The sequence below is a fragment of the Lathyrus oleraceus genome, chromosome 2, assembly GCF_024323335.1.
Source record: "Lathyrus oleraceus cultivar Zhongwan6 chromosome 2, CAAS_Psat_ZW6_1.0, whole genome shotgun sequence".
Taxonomy (NCBI): Eukaryota; Viridiplantae; Streptophyta; class Magnoliopsida; order Fabales; family Fabaceae; genus Lathyrus; species Lathyrus oleraceus.
The window spans coordinates 136,116,216-136,124,147 of NC_066580.1; the positions used below are offsets into that span (position 1 = coordinate 136,116,216).

At 40.1% G+C, this 7,932-nt stretch overlaps 1 non-coding gene across 1 annotated transcript; it reads right to left on the minus strand.

Moving 5' to 3' along the window:
* Positions 1-3,331: 3,331 nt before the first annotated feature.
* Positions 3,332-3,438, minus strand: LOC127124186 (small nucleolar RNA R71). Its single transcript, XR_007803812.1, has one exon. It is a non-coding gene; the product is annotated as a small nucleolar RNA R71 (small nucleolar RNA).
* Positions 3,439-7,932: the final 4,494 nt, after the last annotated feature.

The following is a 7,932-nucleotide window of genomic DNA, read 5'->3' on the forward strand; positions in this document are numbered from 1 at the left end:
TTTCGGAAACAAAATGCTTACCTTATCATCTTTCCGTAGTAACTATGAAGAATCGTCATAGATATTTTAGCAGAGCTAATAAATCAAGACTCATGGCTGACTTTGAATCCGAGAACGTTGTTGTTAAGGAGACCTTGGCCCAAGTCCAGGGCGATATAAACCTTTTCCAAGGCAACATGGAGATTACTATGGAATATCTCCATACTCATAGGGCTTTTACCTCTGTGAATCCTACTACTGTTGTTGTCACCAATGTTGATGAGATGACCACCTCTTCTGCTAATGTTGTTACCACCATTGACACTCGTGTCGAGACAGTGGTGCTACCTACTGTGAATCAACATATCTTCTTGTCTACTTCTAATAGGCTTGTTGTTTCCTATCCATGGGGAATGCCCCTGAACTTTGCTTCCCAATTTACTAATGGAGGTGCCTTCATTATGCACCAAGCTTTTGCTGCCCCTTCTGCTGTTGGGAATTCTACTTTCCCTTGGGGTATGCCCATATTCCAATCTCCTCAGATGGTTGATCCTGGTAACCCTATGAATCTTCAAGGTTAGGTTCATGCTGACACTTTTGGCAATGACACTGAATATCGAGGCATGTGCCTCCACTTCCAGATTCCTTCCTAGGAAACTCAACCTACGAACCATAATCAGTATCAAATTGCTCAGAATGCCTATCCCGGGCCAACTTCTGTGCCCATGATGTCTTATGTACCTACTAATCCTGCACTTCAGCATGTGCAGATTGGGGTAGCTTTGGCTCCTAATGCTCAAACTGGACGATAGTTCCCCCAGGCTATGGATGTTTCTCCTCAGACCATCTCTCCTAGTTTTTCTTATCCTCCTCAGATGATGTTTACTCCTTAGTTTATGCTCGCTCAGGCGTATGCTCAGGATGTTTCTCGACCAGTCAGTCAGGTAGTTGTTCCAAATGCTAGTCTTGCTAGGCCAGCAGACTATCAATTGCTAAACGACATAATCAGGGCTATAAAGGGTTTCTCGACTTTTGGTATGGATGCCAGAGACTTGTGTTTGGTCCCAAATGTGGTTCTTTCTAAAAAAATTAAGGTACCAAATTTCCCAAAATACAAAGGATTGAGTTGTCCTTGAAGTCATGTTACAATGTATTATAGAAAGACGGCATCTTACATTGATAACGATGACTTGTTGATCACACTGAATTACACCGTGTTTTTGACTCGGATTTCACATGTTTATTAGGACTTTATTATCATTTTGTTTGTATTATGCTCTCTTTTATCTTGTTTTCAGATATTTAGCACTTTCGGACCCTTTTGGAAGAAACGAAGAAAAAGACCTAAAATTAGGGTTTTTCGGCGAAATTACACATATGGCGTTGCACATGGCGGCCGCTATAGGAGAAACCATGAGTCATCAACCCTCAACTAGGAGGTAACCGCCACGTTCCCATGATCCACCCCATTTACACACATGGCGGGCGCCATGAAGGGATGGCGGGTGCCACCTCTGGAAGTCACGTTCCCACTAAGGAGAAGTTGGAGGGCACCATGGTCTTTACAAGTTGCTAAAATCCTCTATAAATAGTTCGTTCCATTTCATTTTCTAATCATTCAACTTAGTTTTATAACACTAAGCATATATTCATCATTTGTATTAGCGGTAATCCGTCACATCGGGGGGTTATCCCACCTTAGTGAGATTGAGTTGGGTCACTTTGAGTTGCTGTCGTCTTTAGCTTCAGGAGTTGGAGGTTTATTTTTGTACCAGATTTAAAGCCCTCAATTTGGAGCAGGTTCTTATTTATCTATTTATTTATTTATTTCTCATATCGCTTTTATTTTATTTACTTTCTGTCTACGCTTTTATTTTATTTATTTTCCGCACTCACTTTTACTTTATTTATTTTCCGCACTCGCTTTACTTTATTTATTTTCCGCACTCGCTTTACTTTATTTATTTTCCGCACTCGTTTTACTTTATTTATTTTACGCATTTTACTCACTCTCCACGCCTCACATTCTAAAACAAACTTTTCATCATGATTAATACCGTTGTGTTTGTTTGTGTTACCATGTCTGGCTAAATCTTTTAAAGGTTAGAATGTAAGGATCGCGGTTAAAGAGATGTTTCACATATTGAATATGTAGAAATACTTTAAAGGCTGTTTTGATTTTTAACTTGAGTTTTCTAAAACAAACTTGGTTAGTTTTAATTATTCGAGGAGTGCGAAAGCACCCTGGCTTAGTAACTAGGAATTTTTATCACTCTAAGGAAAAACTATTTTTGAAACTATTTTTGGATGCGTTGATGGATTTAGAATCAGGAAACTCCTTGGGTAAACTTTCCAAATCAAAATCACTTTTCAACTAAGTTTACGAGTCTCATTTCTTAAAAATAAGTTTACTACTTTAGCGTTCTGCGCACCTTTTATAAGTGACAATAAAAGGCCTTAATTTAAGGGTGAACTCGGTTCTGAATACGCGAAAGCGACAGTTCCTGTTAAATGGATTCTTTTCAAGAGTAGAAAATATTGCCTCATAAGTAGTTCTATTTAGACAATCGAAACATCACTTAACTGACGTGAAATACATTCAACCTGTCTTTACTTGCATTTATTATTTATCGTTGTTTTGCAAACCCAATATCTCTTTTATACCGTCTTAGATAAACACCGTAATGATAGTAATCGATAGATTGACGATTGGTATTTGTGGGATCGATATTCTTTTATATTACTTTGACGTAATTCGTGCACTTGCGAATCACACGATCAAGTTTTTGGCGCCGTTGCCAGGGACCAACTTCGTCAAATTTCGTACCCTGTTGTTAGACCGTATAGACTAAGGCATTATTAGCCGGTAAATGCGAAGAACCCGTAATACCGGAAATTTAGTGGATCCTTTAGCGGAACCCGAACGTTATACTCGTACACGCCTCTTACTCATCCGAATTAAGAAAGCTATGGCCGAGAATCACGATAGGAGACCTCTTAAGGAATTTGCCCAACCCTCTGACGAGGAACCTAGTTCGAGTATAGTAAACCCCCTTATTCCTGCTAACAATTTCGAACTAAAATCGTCTTTCTTGCAATTAGTGCAACAAAACCAATATGCGAGTCTCGCTACTGAGAACCCGAATCAACATTTAAAAGTTTTTAACCAACTAGCCGACACCTTTAAATCTAATGGTGCTTCACCCAATGCGATCTGTTTAAGATTATTTCCTTTCTCCCTTAGGGATAGAGCACGTTCATGGTTAGATTCACTTCCAGCTAACTCAATAACTACTTGGGAAGACCTCAGGAGAGTATTCCTTGCTAGATATTTCCCCCTTGTAAGACTGTTGTTCTTCGAAACCAAATAACTAGATTTGCTCAAAACCAAGGAGAATCGCTTTTCGAAGCTTGGAAGAGATATAAAGAGCTATTAAGAGTCTGCCCACACCATGGCCTATAACAATGGTTGATCGTTCATACATTATACAATGGACTCCATTATAACACCAAGATGAGCATCGACGCTGCCGCAGATGGCGCTCTGATGAACAAACCTTATCCAGAAGCTTGTGACCTAATTGAGGATATGGCCCAAAACCATTACCAATGGGGAACTGAACGAGCATCAATAGAGAAAAAGGAGACCCAAGGTAGAATACATGAGGTAAGCTCTCTAGACATGATGCAGGCGAAAATGGACGCTTTAGCCCTTAGGATCGAACATATGTCTATAAACACTAACACCGTAGCAGTAGTCCACACATAGTGCAAACTCTGTGGATCTAAAGGACACGTATCGGCGGAGTGTAACCTTTTGAACGACCTGAACACCGACCAAGTGAATTACGCCCAAGGTAACCCATTTTCAAACACTTACAACCCTGGATGGAAGAATCATCCAAATTTCTCCTATAAAAACCAGAAACCTATCCAAAATCATGCACCTCATAGACCGCAAGGTTATCAAGCCCAAAAACCAAACCAACCTATGCAAGCTGTGCCCCAGAAGTATAACCTTGAGAAGATCATGGAAAGCTTTATATCGGGCCAGACTCAGCAAAATAAAGAATTCCTAAACTAGAACATTCACGTAAACAAACTTATAACGCAATTAGGAACCAAGGTTGATCAGATAATCACTCACAACAAGATGCTTGAAACCCAGATCTCACAGGTAGCACAAAACCAAGCCCCACAAACTACACCTGGAGGCCAATTCCCTGGACAACCTCAACCAAACCTTCGAGGGCAAGCTAACACTATCTCGTTACGAAGTGGGACCGCTTACGAAGGGCCTCATAACCCAGCAATGAGCGAGTCCAGAACTTCTATACCTGCCAACCAAGAAGAGGAACTAGAGGAACCTGAAAAACAAACCAACCAAGAAGGTGAAGCCAAGGATAAAACTTACAAACCACCACCCCCGTACAAACCACCAATCCCATATCCGCAAAGACTTAAACAAACCAAAATTAACAACCAATACCAAAAATTCATAAAAGTAATAGAGAAGCTTCATGTAGAGATTCCTTTCACCGAAGCTATCACCCAAATTCCGTCTTACGCCAAATTTCTCAAAGACGTCTTAACCAACAAGCGTAGGCTTGACAATCCCAAACCCTTGGAATGCAATTTTATTTCCGAGGATAAACTTGCCAAGAAGGAGAAAGACCCTGGTAGTTTTTCAATACCTTGCATTTTAGGGAGTCATGTGATCGACAAAGCTTTCCTAAACTTAGGCGCTAGTGTAAGTTTAATGCCCTTAGCTGTATGTAAAAGGTTAAACCTAGGAGAATTACAACCAACTAAGATGTCCCTCCAATTAGCCGATAGGTCGGTTAAGTATCCTGTAGGCATTTTAGAAGACATCCTAATTAGGATCGGTCAACTTTATATCCCGACAGACTTTGTGGTCATGGATATCAAAGAAGACGAAGATATCCATATCCTTTTAGGTAGACCATTCTTATCAACAGCCGGAGCTATAATAAATGTTAAAAGAGGAACATTAACCTTCGAAGTAGGGGTGAAAATATCGAGTTCATTCTTTCGAAACCCCTGATGGCACCAATTCTAGGAGACGCATGTTATGTGATAGATATCATAGATGAGTGCATAAGAGAATTTGATCAAGGAGAACATAAGATCGAACCATTTTCAAACCAGAATGAAAAGGATGTCGAGTTAGAGGAAACAGAACCTCACACTAACGAATGTTTGGACCTTACTCCAGACCCTTCACCAAATTCTCAAAAACCAGCTCAAGAACTTAAGGAACTACCCAAGAACCTAAGATATGAGTTTTTGGATGAAGAAATGAACTGCCCAGTAATAGTTAGTGCCACCTTAAACCAAGACGAGACAAATCGACTCTTGAATGTTTTAAGAAGATACCCCTCTACCTTAGGGTACAACATCTCTGATCTAAAAGGTATAAGCCCATACGTGTGTATGCACAGGATCTCACTAGAGGAAGATTCAAAACCTTCCAGAGAACATCAGAGACGAATCAACCCTGTAATGAGCGAGGTGGTGAAGAAGGAAGTCCTTAAACTACTAGAAACTGGTATAATTTATCAGATCTCTGATAGTAAGTGGGTAAGTCCTGTACATGTGGTACCAAGAAGGGAGGCATCACAGTCGTGCAGAACGAGAAGGGAGAGCATGTCGCTGAACACATAGAAGGCGGATGGCGTATGTGCATAGATTATAGGAAGCTCAATAAGGCAACTAGGAAAGACCATTTCCCCCTTTCATTCATGAATCAAATGCTGGAGTGTCTTGCCAGACACTCTTACTTTTGTTATCTTGATGGATATTCTGGATTTTTCCAAATACCCATTCACCCCGAGGATCAAGAGAAAACAACCTTTACCTGTCCTTACGGAATGTTTGCTTACAGACGAATGCCATTTGGACTCTGTAATGCGCCAGCTACTTTCCAATGTTGTATGATGTCAATCTTCGCAAATTATCTCAACGGAATCATGGAAGTATTCATGGACGACTTCTCGGTGTGTGGATTAGACTTTGAAGACTGCCTTATTAACCTTGAGAAAATCCTAGAGAGATGCGTAGAAGTTAACCTTGTGTTAAATTGGGAGAAGTGCCACTTTATGGTTAGAGAAGGCATAATGTTAGGACATATAATATCTGAAAGAGGCATTGAGGTTGATAAAGCAAGGATAGAAGTTATAGAAAACCTTAACCCTCCTAAGACGGTTAGAGAAGTCCGTAGTTTCCTTGGAGACGCCGGTTTCTATCGATGCTTCATAAAAGACTTCTCTAAAATAACAAAACCCCTGACTGGCCTTTTGATGAAAGACATTGAATTCATTTTTGATGAAAAATGCATCGAAACCTTTAACCGTTTAAAACAAACATTAATTTCAGCACCCATTCTACAAACTCCGGATTGGACTAAACCCTTCGAAATAATGTGTGATGCTAGCGATTATGCTCTAGGAGCTATTTTAGGGCAAAGAAAAGATAAGAAACTACACGTAATATATTACGCTAGTAGAACCCTAGATGCCGCTCAATTAAATTATACAACAACAGAGAAGGAACTCCTAGCTGTAGTTTTCGCAATCGATAAATTTAGGTCTTATCTTGTAGGATCTAAAATTATAGTCTATACAGACCATGCAGCTATCTGTTACCTTCTGAGCAAAAAGGATGCAAAACCTAGATTACTCAGGTGGATCCTTTTGCTACAAGAATTCAACTTAGACATTAGAGACAAAAAAAGGAACAGAAAACGTAGTTGCTGATCATCTTTCCAGATTAGAGCATTTAAAGTCAGATCGTTTACCTATAAATGATGACTTCACCTATGACAGACTGATAGCTAAGAGAGATACCGCTCCCCTTGAACCTGATAGAGACAACCTTGGGACGACTTCAAAAATTAGCAGAGTACCATGGTACGCTGATTTTGTGAACTATCTAGCCGCTGATATCATACCACCTGACCTCAACTATCAACAGAAGAAGAAATTATTTAAAGATATAAGACACTTCTATTGGGATGAACCACTCCTTTTCAAAAGAGGAACTAATAACATATTTCGACGTTGCGTCCCGGAAGAAGAAGTCAGAAACATCATAGAGCATTGTCATTCTTCACCCTATGGTGGACATTCAAGCACATCCAAAACATACGCTAAGATCATTCAAGCTGGTCTTTATTGGCCGACATTATGGCGTGACGTCCATGCTTATATTGTCCAATGTGACCGGTGCCAGCACGCTGGAAACATCTCAAGACGTGACGGAATTCCTTTGAAGAACATCCAAGAAGTAGAACTATTTGACGTTTGGGGTATTGATTTCATGGGACCTTTTCCATCTTCATTAGGAAACAAGTACATTTTGGTAGTCGTTGACTATGTGTCCAAGTGGATAGAAGCGATAGCCGCACCCACCAACGACACAAGAGTAGTCATCAAGATGTTCAAGAATAATATCTTTCCCAGATTTAGAGTTCCACGACTTGTCATAAGTGATGGTGGATCATATTTTATATCCAGGATATTTAATAAACTCTTAAGGAAATATGGAGTAAAACACAGAGTAGCAACACCATATCACCCCCAGACTAATGGTCAAGTGGAAGTTTCTAACAGAGAGATTAAGCAGATCTTAGACAAAACTGTATCAATATCCAGAAAAGATTGGTCTGAAAAGCTAACAGAAGCACTGTGGGCTTACAGAACTACTTACAAAACCCTTATTGGAATTACACCATACTAGTTGGTCTACGGGAAGTCATGCCACTTACCTTTTGAACTCAAGCACAAGGCATATTGGGCCATCAAGACCCTAAATTTGGATTACCTGGCGTCTGGAAAGAAGCGAATCCTTGATATTCACAAATTGGAGGAACTCCGCCAGAACGCTTACGAGAATGCCGTTATATACAAAGAGAGAACCAAAGCTTGGCACGAC